Source organism: Callospermophilus lateralis (genome assembly GCF_048772815.1).
Source record: "Callospermophilus lateralis isolate mCalLat2 chromosome 10 unlocalized genomic scaffold, mCalLat2.hap1 SUPER_10_unloc_2, whole genome shotgun sequence".
NCBI lineage: Eukaryota > Metazoa > Chordata > Mammalia > Rodentia > Sciuridae > Callospermophilus > Callospermophilus lateralis.
The window spans coordinates 891,882-906,471 of NW_027510152.1; the positions used below are offsets into that span (position 1 = coordinate 891,882).

Sequence of the window (14,590 nt, forward strand, 5' to 3'; positions counted from 1 at the left end):
ATCTTTTACATTTAGGAAATTTATTACTTTTCAAATTTTGTACATAAAGTAATAATTTATTAATACCTCTTAAACTTTGTTATTTTAAATTTACATATCTGGATTTATATAGAATGAAATGACATTGTACCTATATTTTCCTAGTACGTCTTGCCATGATGTTGTTCCCTACTGCCTGGAGTTCATCTCAAACATCCCACTATGCCATATCTCATCCTCATTTTCATTTGATTCCTATGTCACTCCAGCAAGTTTTCTCCTCCATGCTGGGTCCATTATTTGTTCTTGTACTCTGTCTCCCCATGCATAACTTTGCCATTAGCTTCACATCCTAGAATGAAGATTATTCATTCATTCTTGCTATCTCCATAATGAGTGCAGTGTGTGGCACATATGGATTCAAATAACATTTTTCCATAATGGAAGTCCTATGATACAGGTGTTTAGTCAGATTTTCATAACTGTGAAAAAATCGTGAAATAGATTCGCTTGCTGGCTCGGAGGCGCTCTGAGGTGTGTGGGGTATCGAGCCCTCAGGCTGGTAAGGTGCAGAGCGGCGGGATGCACTGCAGCAATGGCGGGGTCCCAGGCCCGGCAGGCAGGCATGGTGATGAGCATCGGCAGCTTCGGCCAATCCAAGGTAGATGCGGCAGGCTGGAAGGAGAAGTTCTCTTTCAGCAAGCAGCTGTTCCAGAGTCGCCATGCAGGCAGCAGCGGCACGGGGGTCCGGGCCGGTCGCCTTCTTCAGCGCCTTCCATGGGCAGCTTCATGAGCTGCATCCCCAAGAAGCTGTCCAGGCTCTCGCACCTTAGCTCTGAGGGAGCGGCCCAAACCATGGAAGCCTCTGCAGCTGCTTCCCGCCAGTTCCTCCTGCCTCGCCCACGCTGTCGCCCGCCTCGCCTGTACCGCCCACCTGAGCCGCCAAGCTGGTGCCTGAGTGGCAGGGCTCGGAAACCACGGGGCTCAGAAACCACAGCAACACGTGCTTCATGAATGCCGTGATGCAGTATCTCAGCAACACCAAGCTCTTCGCCCAGTACCTGGCGCTGGGCCAGTACCTGGCAGGCGGCTGGAGCCCTCGCCTGACCCCAGCAGCCCTCGGGATGCAGCGCAAAGAGGCCAGGTCGAGAGGAACTGGCCCCAGCTGATGCCTGGCATCGCCCACATTGCCCACATTGCAAGCAGCTGCAGCAGGGGAGCATCACACTGAGCCTGTGGACTCTGCCTGTTGTGCTCATCATTACACCTCAAGAGGTTTCAACAGGAAGGAGTCAGGCCTGTGAAACTTCAGCACATAGTCAAGTTCCTCTTGACTGGCCTGGACATGACTCCTCAAGTGGTCAATAGAAGTCAGAGCAGCTGGAGTTTGCCATCCCATTGGTCCCTGTGGAGGCGGCCCTATGGACTCAGGAGGGACCCTGAGGACTACATCTATGACCTGTATGCTGTGTGCATTGGTCCCTGTGGAGGCGGCCCTATGGACTCAGGAGGGACCCTGAGGACTACATCTATGACCTGTATGCTGTGTGCAATCACCATGGCACCATGCATGGGGGGCACTACACAGCATATTATAAGAACTCCGTGGATGGCCTCTTGTATTGCTTTAATGACAGTGATGTGCAGCAGCTGTCAGAGGGTGAGGTGTGCACCCAGAAAGTCTATATCCTTTTCTACCAAAGGCAGACAGCCATCCCATCATAGTCGGCTAATAGTTCAGTAGCTGGCTCCACAAGTTCTTCCCTGTGCGAGCACTGGGTGAGTGGGCTTCCGGGGAGCAAGCAAGCCAGTGTGACTTCAGCAGCCTCCTCCACATGCACCTCTCTGGCCTCAATCTCCAAGTCCATGGAGATGACAGGGAAAGGAGTGAAGATGGTGGTGACTTTTCATCTCAGCCATTTGTGAGGAGTGTCCAGCGCTAGAGCTTCTCCTCCAGATCATCTGTGACCAGCTCCTTGGTTGTTAATGAAAATTGCATGAGATCTTCTTGGTCCCTGTCTGCAAAGCTGCAGATGTTCTCCAATTCTCTTTCCCCTTCTCAGGGGACTCTGACTCACAGGTCTGCCTCCACCTTAGAGAAGATTGGGGAGGCAGGGGATGATGAGGTCTCTCTTCATCTCTTTCTTTGGCAGCTTTAGGAACCTTTCCAGCAGTTATCAGGAAGCAAGTGATATTCGCAGAGAACACAAGGCTGTGAGCCAAGCCCCCCTAGCTGTCATGGAGGGGCTTGTGTTCAGAGAAGAGTCAGATACCTGAAAATTGAACTCCAGTGTTGTAGATACACAGAGCAAAAACTTAGCACAAGGGCATCACTTACCTCCTGTCTCCAATTCATTTGATAACAATAACCAGATTGCTTAAGTGAATCAGAGTGATTCCATGGACAGCTCTCCTGTCAAAGAAGTGAAATCCCTAGGCCACCCAGGCTCGCTCACAAAGAAACCAGAGAGTACACCAAAAGATCCCCCAGCTCCAAAGGCACTTCTGAGCCAGATAAAAGCATGTAGAAGGGGAGAACAGCCTTGGCAAGCCAAGAATCATCTCTTTCAAATACATCCCCTTCTTCTCCTGTTCCTGTAAAAGTTTCTCTAAAGCCTTCTTGCTCTTGAAGCAAAGCAGATTCTTCCAGGGCCAGTGGAAGGAATTCATTCTCTGCTCCTGCCCAGCTCAGAAAGGAGTCATTCCCCAAGTCCCATGATTCCACATCATTTCCCTCACCACAGAAGCAGAAATCAGCTTCTGCCCTCGATTACATTGCTTTCTCTACATTTGCCAAAAAAAAAAAAAAAAAAAAAAAAAAAAAAAAAAAAAAAACCAAAAACATCAGTCTCTGCTACTAGAGGCCCCTTCCCTCCTGGGAAGAACAGGACTTCAGACTGGACCTTGAATAGGGAGGGCTCCAGACAAAGCCTGGGATATGACCCAGCCAGTGTCACCTCCATCTCCAAACCCAGCTCCCCTTGGGTGAGACAGACCAGAGCCAGGGAGGCAGGCGTGTTGGCAAGCATGGGTGGAGATCCTCCATAGCCAGCCTGCACTCCCCCAGCATGAGCATGTGGTCTGGTCTGAAGAGAGACAGCAAGTCTGAGGATAAAGGGCTGTCCTTTTTCAAGTCAGCCTTGAAGCAGAAAGAAACTAGGTGGTTGACGGACCTCCGCAAGAAAACCTTGCTGTCTAAAAAGACAGGTGGGAGCTCTGTCAAGTCGGACAGTAAGAGTGCCATGGATGACAAGGCCAAGAAAGGCCACCAGCCTCCAGGCCCCCAGCAACCAAATGCAAAGGCAGTTGGAAAGGAGCAGCTTGTCTCCAAGGACCCTGCCTCCACTAAACATTCCCTGCTCTCTGCTCACAATCCAAGTCTTCCCAGATGAATTCCAGACCTCCCTCATCTCCCAGCGGCAAGCAGCCTCATGAGAAAGCCTCCAAAAAGTTACTTCTAGCATGCAGACCTCTGCACAGCCTTCTCAGAAACCTCAGGGATGTTCCCGCAGCCTAAGTGTTCTGTCTGTAAAGATGTTTATTTATTTAGCATCCCTCCTTTCCCACCAAAGCCCTCTATGCTTTTGTGTTGTTATTTTTTGGGTCATGTGCCTGATTGTGTGTGCGTGCATGTGTGCATGCATGAGTGAGTGTGCGTTTGTATGCAAGGAGAAGTCAGTTGTAAATTGTTAAAAGTGTCATCTTATTCTGTCATTGAACCAAATAACAGCCATAGGCAAAGCATTGATGCCAGGCTAACTGGAGTAATTATAGACAATACCCAGGCATCCTTTTTAGCAATTGTATATATTTCTTTCTAGAGAACTCTAATGACTTTCATTGGACACTAGGGTCTTGAAACCTGTGAACCAGTTAAGCTATCATTAGTGTGTGGAAGGGCGAATTATTTTACTTGGGTTTCATCTGAGCAGGATTTGTCTACACTGTGTATTGTTGAGTGGCACCAGGAGCTCTAAAAAACTATGACAATAACATATGAAACAAACCAAGGAAAAAACTATTGCTTTTGACAATTGCAGTCCATTTACCAGTCTTTGTAAAGGGAAATATTTTAACACTAATGTTTCCCAGGCATCTACATTCAGCTAGTCCAGGATGGATGTGCATCAGTAAATGGATTAAAGGGAAAAAACCCTGAAATAAATCAATTTAGAGGAGAAAAGTTTCAATATTGTTCATGGTTTGAAAGTTGTCAGGGCATGGTCAGTTGGCGCTGTGGATTTTGGGTCTATGATGAAGAACAGAACATCATGATATGGAAGACATGAGGAAGCAAAGCTGTTCACCTCATGGTAGCTGGGGAAGCAGAGAGAGAGGAAGAGGAGCAGTCAGGCTCCTAATATTTCCTTTAAGGGCATGCTCCAAGTAACCTGACTTTCTCCCACTAGGCCCCACCTCCTAAAGTTTCCACCATATCCCAATAGCACCACAGGCTGGAGACCTGTGGACATTCAAGATCCCAAATATAGCAACGGGTATTTTGTGCTTAAATATCTGCTAATGCTAGAGATGGAAATCATGGAGAAGAGGAACTGGTACCCTAGGTCTATAACACAAAGCTATGCCCAATGTTATGTCTGGAATTAAGTTAATACCATTGCTTATAAGAATTGCTACAATTTACCTGTTAATATAGTCATGTTTCACATTACAACATTTTAGTCAACACATCATACAACTGTGGTCCCATAATATTTTTAATTTTTCTAATTTTGTACATAAAGTAATGGTTTTTTAATACTGAAAAATTTCTGTGGCTTAATGATGTCATGGCTATTGTAACTTTGTAGCACAATGTACTACCCAAATGTTTTTGGTGGTATTGCTGTAAATAACACTGCCAAATCTATATAAAATTATAGCACATATATAGTATGTATGATACATATTACTTGATAATTTTAAAATGACCATAAATGATTTATGCACTTACTATATTTTGTATGTTATATTAGAGAGTACTCCTTTATTTAGAAAAATGTTTACTGTACTAAAGAATACCATGTTACATTAGCAGCAACTTCATACAATTTGTATTTACCACATCTCTTGATTTCATGAAGAGGCCAAATTGAATGTTTGACTCATATCATTTAGGTTTGTATTATGTTCATTCTGTGATGTTCAAACACTATCTGAATTGTCTTCCAAGATTCGACTCTGCAATATCATTAGATATCACTGATATCTAATTTCTAATGTCTCCTCTCTGTCTTTTTATTTTTAAATAGTTTTTCCTTTTAAAATTTTTTTCTCAGTTGATAGATCTTTATTTTATTTGTTTTTACATGGTGTTGAGAATCAAATCCAGTGCCTCACACATGCCAGGCAAGGGTACTATCGCTGAGCCACAGTCCCAGTCCATCTCTGCCTTTTTTATAAATAACATTTTCTTCCCGTCTCCCATGATTATTCATCATATTTTTTCTGTTTGCCATTCAAAGCTGTATCTTTGCTGAAGCATATTCAAGAGTATGGAATTCTGTCAGAAGGACACATCCCAAGGCATTGCCATTTATTACAAGTTGAATGAAAGTCACCGTTGTGCTTGAACTTTTAGCACCTGCATCTAAATCACTGAATTAATTTTCCTTTACTGGAATCAGGTGACAGCTCATGAACTTGCTCTTTTATCTTTACCTTTTTTATTTCTTTAAGGAAATTCATATAACCCTTTTCAATTACATACTATAATTTCTCAGTTCCATCCTAGTCGGTTTCCTTATATTCTTTATAGCTGTTACCTCTGAACCTCTTTATGGTTTATAAAACCCAAGCACTGTCTTTTAATTATAAGTGTTCATAAGAAGCATGGGGGAGAATTCAATAATATGTGCAAAGAAGCAATATTCTGACTCAGCCATTTTGGAAAATTTCATCTTTACAAATGTGACAGAGGCTTCTGAGGCTAGTCTCTGGAATCAGTGAACCTCACTCAGACACTTTCAATTCACCAGACTTCTGAGAAGACTTGACCTCTACTCTTTATTTCTTACCCACTGTACACAAAATGTACTCTTTTGTTTGTTATGTTTATTATTTAATTTCCATTTTTTTCATGTTACTCTCAATTCTCTCTCAAATTAGAAATATCTTTCTCCAAATGTCAAAATTTTGATCCTTTGATTGAGAAATATTACTTTATTTGATGGCAAATCACTGACATTTATAAAGTGACATGGTTAAAAACTTTATGTATTTTCCATGTCATACCAGTCTATAAACAGATTGGACATATTGTGGCTTACCTTTATAGCTTCTAAGAATGAATTTGAGATAAGGTCTGAGATAATGGAAGGATCAGAAAAGACAAACATTTTTATGTATATGTCACAAATTTCAAATTATCTTGGATATAAATTCTCTAGTTACTCCTGGCCCATTTCTCTGCAATAAACTATATTCAGAAACATATATCAGTATATACATATAAGGGCTCCTTGTTCCTGATAATTTTACAGGCTAGTTGTAAATACTTGTTCTCATAAAGTACATTGTCCCAATTTATGCATCTGCAATTGAAAATCCTGTGTGTTTGGGTGTTTGTGTGTGTATACACATAGAGAATGTACCCTTTTGTTTGTTATGTTCATTATTTAACTTCCAACTTTTTTCATATTACTCTCAATTCTGTCTAAATTTGAAAATATCTTTCTCCAAATTTCTTACTTTTGATCCTTTGTTTTATATATGCCTTTTTCCATGACAGTGATTGCATATAATTCTGTTTGTGAAGGAAACATTTTTATGATCCTCCCCTCTGAATTATAACAGATTGAGTGTCCTCTATCCAAAATGCTTGAGACCAGATATTTTAGATTTTTGAATTTTTTAAAATGTTGATACATTTGTATAAATATAACTATATCTGGAGGATGACACTCAAATCTAAACACAAAACCATTTATATTTCATATATACTTTATGCCCTCATGCACATAGTCTGAAGGTTATTGTATATAATAGTTTAAGTTTACCAGTGTTTTAAATATGAGTCATTGCATAGACCAGATGTGAAATTTTCCTCTCAAAGCTCATGTCAGTGATCAAACAGTTTTGGAATTTACAAGAATTCAAGATTTTCAGATTAGGGATACTCAGCATATAATAAGGAAAGTAAGTGATATCTCCTTAATTGATGGGGAGTAGGACTGAAAGTGCAATTGTTTTCTGATTTAAGATCTTTGGTCAAATATCATCCCACACAGATCTCAATTTTGCTTTTTTATTCTTTTATAGAAGCTAATAAAATCTCTACATGTTATGAGGCTGATGTCAGCATGTCCTTATTTATTCCATATTCCCATGGCTCTTGTGACCCATTTTGAGACAATATCGCCTAAATTTTGCCCTTTTCCATGACAGTGATTGCATATAATTCTGTTTGTGAAGGAAACATTTTTATGATCCTCCCCTCTGAACTATAAACCTTGTTTCTTTATTCATTTTACCAATACCTGACAAGCCTTAATGACTCCCTGGACATTGCTGAAAAGAAATTTGAGAGGCACATGTGTCAGGAAGTGGACTAGGCTATTGTACATTAATTTGAACATTTGATTTTTGCAGACATATAACTCTACATCTCTAAGTGCTTTTTTTAAAAAAAGTAACATTTAGCCCTAAATTTGCATTACTCCAAATAATAACTTTACTTCTGAGAGACTACATTGAGTAATGCATTTCACTTTCATAGATAAATGTGTATGTCTATGCATTTGTGTGCTTCTTTGCAGTTGCAAATGCATCCAATCTATTTAGTCTTGCTTGAATAACTGAATAGCATGACTGCTAAAATTTTTTAAATGTGAAAATCTTAGGTTAAAGTTAGGTAATTGGTTTCAAAATAGAATACATTTGATATAGAGATTTTTATTAAATTGAAGAATATCAAGTGATCCTCATTCAAGATCAAGGAAGCTGCATGGTTATCATAATGAATAATTTGGGATTCTAGAGGATTGTGTTTTAAATAGATTGCTCATCTGTATTTTGACTCCATCAACCCAAACTCCCTAGACATATCTACTTTCCAGGGAAATTGGAATGATTTATGAATAGTTCGCAATGTTGCTATCACCAAATCACCTATGTGATTCTCACCCTAGTGCCAATGATATGGAGTGAATTATTACTCCCCACCAAAAAGTATGTTTTGGTTCTATCTAAAGTACCTGATTTGGAAACAGGATCTTTGCAGTCATAATTAGCTAAGCTGAGGTAATCTTGGAATAGAATTGGCCCTTGATCTAATATACCTGCAGTCCTTATAAGAAGAGTACAAGAGACAGACAGTCACATGAACCAAGAGAAAGCCATGTGAGGAGAAAGGCAGAGACTGAAGTAATGTAGTGTCAAAGATTGCTGAAAGTATCAGAAACTAGGAGGAGATAAGAAAGAATTCCCCTTAGGCTTCATAGATACATGGCTTTGCCAAAACCTTGATTTCTGATTCATGGCCTCTGAAACTGTGAGACAATATTATTGTTTGTTATTTAAACCACTAGATTTTTAGAATTTTGCTATGGCAATTACAGGAAACAAATATAACTCCTGATTCAAGAAGTAAGGCAAAGAGAACTGTCTTTTAAAAGCTCTATGCCCTCTAGTGATTCTGCAATGAGCAAGTTTTGGGATCAAGAGAGAGATGATCTCTGGGATTCTAAGATCTCAGTTATGATGATAGGAGAATACATATGTGTTTCATGCACGAGGTTTATATCTATTTCATTTATGAAAACTAACTCATCAAGGCAGTTGTAGAAGAGAGATCTCCTAATTATGATAATGAAGCCCTCAATGAGGCTATTCTGTAGTTGCTACCCTAGAAGTACAAGGCACTTGAAGGTCAATCCAATTTCATCTTTACAAACACATTAGCTTAAGGTTATTTGCTCTTGGACATATGATGCTTATTCAGATTTTAGTAAGTAAGTGTTAGGGTGCTGTTCATGATACATTTGCCTCTTAATGGACAGTATATCTTCTATGTGTGAACATCTAGTTGTTTTGCAATTGTATCTGATGATTGCTATTAAACTATCATTTCTTGGTCTGTGGCACCAAATGCAAACTTATCTTACATATTTCTCACTTTAGACGTGCCTCTCTCCCACCTGGGTCTGCCCTAGAAACACAATAGTGTCTTACACAGCCTAGGGACAGTGTGAGAGATTCACACCATGCCCAGAGCTGACATGATGCCCTGAGTGATGTTGGCTGTCTCCTCAAACACTAGCAGGGCCTCCATGTATACCAGCAGCAAACAATGACTCCCAACTCCACAGTACATCTTGTTCATCATCATTCATGCAAGCTGTTCTTCTACACTTGTTCTTTATTATAGGTCTTCACTGTGGACTCCCAAAGGGGATCCTGAAGGAAATGCAATTCTATGAGGAGTTTTTTTTTTCCTCCAGGGAAAGAAAAGAAAAACTAGCAATTTTCTCCCATATAGTATATTATTGAACAAAACAGGGTTTAAAATTACTCAAAAGTGATCAGGCACTTAGGAAAGAGAAAAGGAAACTGTCTATCACAGCCCTATGTATGGAAGTGGCTTGCAACAAACTCATTGGGAGATATCTGATTTTTGTCTTCATAATGAACACACACAGATACACAGACACACAGACACACACACAAATACATGCACACACATTTGTGTTTGGGCTACTATAAACAATCTTTCATGATACTTTTTTCTAGCCTAACAGGGATTCTCAGATGGGAGTTCAGTATAAAGTTTATTTAATAATAGTCTTTCACTTTCTGGTCTCATAAATGAAAAAGCTTGCTTATTTTTATTTTTTCTCTTTTTCCCATTTCAACTTTATTTAGGATTGAGGATAATGTGAATACCAAAGTACCCAAGAGAAAAAGAGACAAGTGTGAAAACTGGTAGAATGTATGTTAGACTTTTCCTTCAATCTAGTCTAATCTCTGGGGCTGATCTAACTCTCTGATGTGGAATTCTGTCCTATGAGATTATACTGACTTATTTTTAGATTATTGCAGCAAGTTATCTTCTATCTTTTATTTTGGAATTGACAACATTATTGTATGGGAGGTATCCACAATGATATTTAAATGACCAATTTATGAATACATGACCTGCAGTGTATTGTGAGGTATTCAAGATCAGAGACCATGTCTAAACCTCCATGTGTACATCATTTCATTAGCTTGGTACCTGGCACATAGTAGAAATTTAATATCTTCTTTTACTTGAATTGTTTCTGGCTTCTGAAAAGCAGCAAACAAAATACTCTACCATATATTGGGAATAAGGTTTGGGATGGGGGTCAACTCATGTATTATGCTGGTTTGTAGGACAGGTAGATTTTAGAAACAATGCTATGGGGCCAGAGTTGTGGCTCAGTAGTACAGCACTTGCCTAGCATGCATGAGTCACTGGGTTAGATCCCAGGCACAACATAAAAAAAACAAATGAAATAAACATATTGTGTTCATCTACAACTTAAAGAATATATATATTCTTTAAGTTATATATATATATATATATATATATATATATATATATATATATATATATAATCAATGTTTAAGTTCTGGAGAGCTGAGATAAAAAGAAAGAAAGCCTCTAAATGATTCTAAGAAGTACATAATTAATTGGGAAATTATAAAGACAGAGGTAATATACTCACTGAAGCCTGAGTATATCAATGGTCTGGAATCAAAGTTCAGTAGGTAAGGTCCAGACATACTCTGTTTGATTTTAAATATTAGTTTAGGTACAATCAAATGATTTTTCTTTTCTAAGACAAGAAAAATAAAAACCTAAGAATAATCTATGTTATCTAGGGTGATGAGAAAGAGGCAAATTTTTAAGTTAAAAAAAGCAAAATAAACCACAGTATGCTTGGATATGTTGGGATTTTTGTTTTCTCTTTTTATTCCTTTTTTATTTTTTAAACACACATCAAAAATTTCTTTGAAATTGTTTTAAACAAACTTTTAATTCCAGGTTTTATATATTTAAGAAATGACTAATCTTCAACCAGTTTATAGAGAAACAAAAGCTAAGTATCATACTTAATAATTGGGCTGGAAAATGATATGACAGCAAAATTCACTTGGTAAATTGCACATATGCCTGACTTTAAGAGAACCTGCATACATAAATTGAATTCAAACAGTGCTTACACAGTGTGAGAATTTCTGCTTTATGAAAAAGTAATAGACAAAATTTTAAACAACTGTTCCTTTATCAATAATATGCCTGCTCACCTTCATGAAATCTCTTCAGACTCAAGGGGCACTTATTGCAATCCTCAAAATGGTTAAACATCAATGTGAAAATCACCAGTTGGGTCTCTTAAATATGAAAGCTCAAATCTTTATCAAATGGTAAGTAGTTCTCAAGATGTGGGAATTAGCAACGTGGCGTATTTTAGAACATGCAAAGATTGGAAGGATTCAGCATTCATTTGTCTATGTACTTGAAATGCTCTGTAGAATCCTTACTTAATCAAAGAATATCTGTTTACAAAAGCAAAAGGCTATTGGAAACAACATTAAGATGAATAATGGTAATTTTTGCTAGTGTTTTACCGTGGTATAATTTTTGTACAGTAAAATGTCAAATCTCAAATACCAAAATGACTTTTGTCCATCTGTATTCTTCCATGGAAGTGTTCCCATGGAACTCTATTTAGAAACAGAACATTTTCACCCCCTTAGAAATAACTTTAATCTTATGAAGAACTGAAACTATTAAATGAAGTAGTAGGACATGTCCAAAATTGGAAAGAAAGCCAATGGGAAAACATAATTCAGCTTACAAATATTTGATTCCCACACAATTTCCATATGCTTCTAATTGCAGAATGATGCTTTCTCACATAGCTCAAAGGTACTTAACGACCATACTCACTATTATTTCATAAACTTTGTCTCAGAGATGTCTCCTTTGTTTCAAAGGAATGCTATTTGATGAAAGAACAGTTGTCCATTTTTGCTCAGAATGTCTGTATTTCTTCATCTGTTTGCTTCACTTCCCATTCTTTTGGTGCAGATAATTGTAGTTGAGAGTATACTAGTGACACCGAGTGCTTACGCACTAAAAATGTCCTCATTTCTGAGAACATTTATTTTCTCATGGTTGGCTACTGTTAATCAAGTTCTTGTTTATGTGTGTAAAGTGACAATGATAATATAAGTGCTATTTCATGTTGTTAAAGACTAAATGAATAACCTTCCAACATAACTTTTTAACATAATTAAAGCAAACAGATTTGACATTCACATTGTGCATTAAAGAGAAAGAGCAGACAATGAGAGGATCACAGAATAAGAACAAATATGATATTTTTTAAAAAAATATTTATTTTTAGGTGTAGTTGAACACAAGACCTTTATTTTATTTATTTATTTTATGTGGTGCTGAAGATCCAGCCCAGGGCCCTGCATGTGCTAGATGAGCACTCTACTACTGAGCCACAACCCCAGCCTGAGAAAGCATATGTTTGAATTGCATTTTTATTATTCATAAGCAATGTGAATGCCAAAAAGTTGTGGCATTCTGGTGTATTCTAGTCATTAGAAACTAGTAGGTGACATGGGGGACAGTGGTAGTACCTCTGACCATAAAGCAAACAGTCACAATCTTTATTTTTATTAATGAGTAGGTTGTAATGTTTTTCATGTCTTATGTCAGACTCTGAAATATCGTAGAACCCAAAAGGCAAAAAACAAGGAGAATACTGTCAGGCTTGCCACTTAAATTAATTATACAAGTCATAACACCTTTTGCTTTACCCAGTACATGAAGGAAAAATCTTAATGATCAGACCCAGGCTATATAGACCATAACCTTCATAGGATAATGTAAATATCTTGGTTTGTTGGCACCTCTCTACACCCAATCAAAATATCTTTTTTTCATTTCTATTAGTCCTCTTAATCTTAAGAGATTCTACTTAATCTATCTAAACCTTGGTCTATATGTATAAACTACCACACCCAGGAAGAATAGGTGATTAATCACTGGCTAATGGCAATGCACCCAAAAGTGATTCTGGTAAAGGGAAGGATAATATTGAAGCAAAAAGAAGAAATGCAAAGTTAAAATAAACAGAAGATTAGATTGCGTGACTTTGTCAAAATAGGTCATGGAATCATGTAGTCACATTCACTGTCAGAATTAGCATCATTAGCAGATATTATTAAACATTAAGGATGTCCAGGATACTGAGATGGTTATAAAACATTACAAATAAACTTGATTCTCTTTATTGGCAACTTCCACATCCCCAGTTTCAACCAACAATATATTGAAAATATTTTTTAAAACAACATGCTTATTTTCTTTTGGTCATTAGTCTCTAAATAATATAATTATTTATATAAGGTTTACATTGTCTTAAGGAATGTAAGTAATCTAGTGCTATATCAAAGTGTACAAGAGTATGTGTGTAACTTATTATAAATACTGGGACATTTTCTATATGGTATTTGAGTATCTGTAAATTTTGTTGCCTACAGAGGATACTAGAACCAATCATTCTTGAATACTAAGGGAGAGTTGTGTGTGTGTGTATTTGTGTGTGTGTGTGTGTGTGTGTGTGAGAGAGAGAGAGAGAGAGAGAGAGAGAGAGTTATGACAATATATCAGAACTGAAAAGCACATAGTATAAATGCAATAGAAATAGCATTTTTTTTCACTAGGGATTGAACCCAGAAGCACGTAACCACTGAGCTGCATCCCCAGCCCTATTTATTATTACTATTTTTATTTTGAAACAGAGTCACTCTAAGTTGCTTAGGGTCTTGTTAACTTGCTGGGACTGGCTTTGAACTTGTGATTCTTCTGTGTTAGCTTCCCAAGCTACTGGTGTTACAGTTGTGTACCACCATGCCCAGTTAAAAAGACGTTTGTAAAGTAAAACTCAAGGCTTCCAATAAGGGTCAGTATCCAGGCTTATATTTGAATGTTACCTCTCATTGATCTGATTTCTTAATAAAAACTGTAGAAGTTATGTGCCCCAATCATAACATGACGTTTTTCTTTTGCTTGAATCATTTAACAAATATGTTTGTATAGCCCATGGTATGCTGTTTACTGTTCCACACACTGTCAAGTATCAAGTCATTTAAGGCTTACAGTAGCACAGAAATGCACACGCCATCCATCATGCAGATGATGGTCTTGGGCCAGAAGAGGGTAGGTAGCTTGTGTAAGATTGTGTAGCTTATCAGAGCTCAGTTGTGTCCCTTGGCAGTCTTGTTTCAAATCTCTGTTCTTGACCTCTACACTATACTGGCTCTCTACCATACTGAGTTTTCTCATATCATTGACTCATGAATCCACACTCTTTGATCTATTCCACAAGCAGATTCCTTTCCAAAGACTGCCACACTCTCCTCATGCCTTGTCTTTGCATGCTCATGCAGCCTCCTCCTCCTTCTTCTCAGGATTCAACTGATACAGGTGCTTTCTTGGCCCTCTGTTCTTATCTCTTTAAAGTCTCTCCCTTTGAGAGATATTTTTGCCTCTCTATCTAACACATTGATTTCATCATATGATCTATTTTTTTCTGCTTCCTCACCATTCAATGTGCTGTATCTT

The 14,590-nt window shown here is 38.2% G+C and overlaps 1 pseudogene; it reads left to right on the plus strand.

Annotated features, from left to right (window-relative positions):
- The first annotated feature begins 1,001 nt into the window (after positions 1-1,001).
- Positions 1,002-9,379, plus strand: LOC143390401 (ubiquitin carboxyl-terminal hydrolase 31-like; annotated as a pseudogene).
- Positions 9,380-14,590: the final 5,211 nt, after the last annotated feature.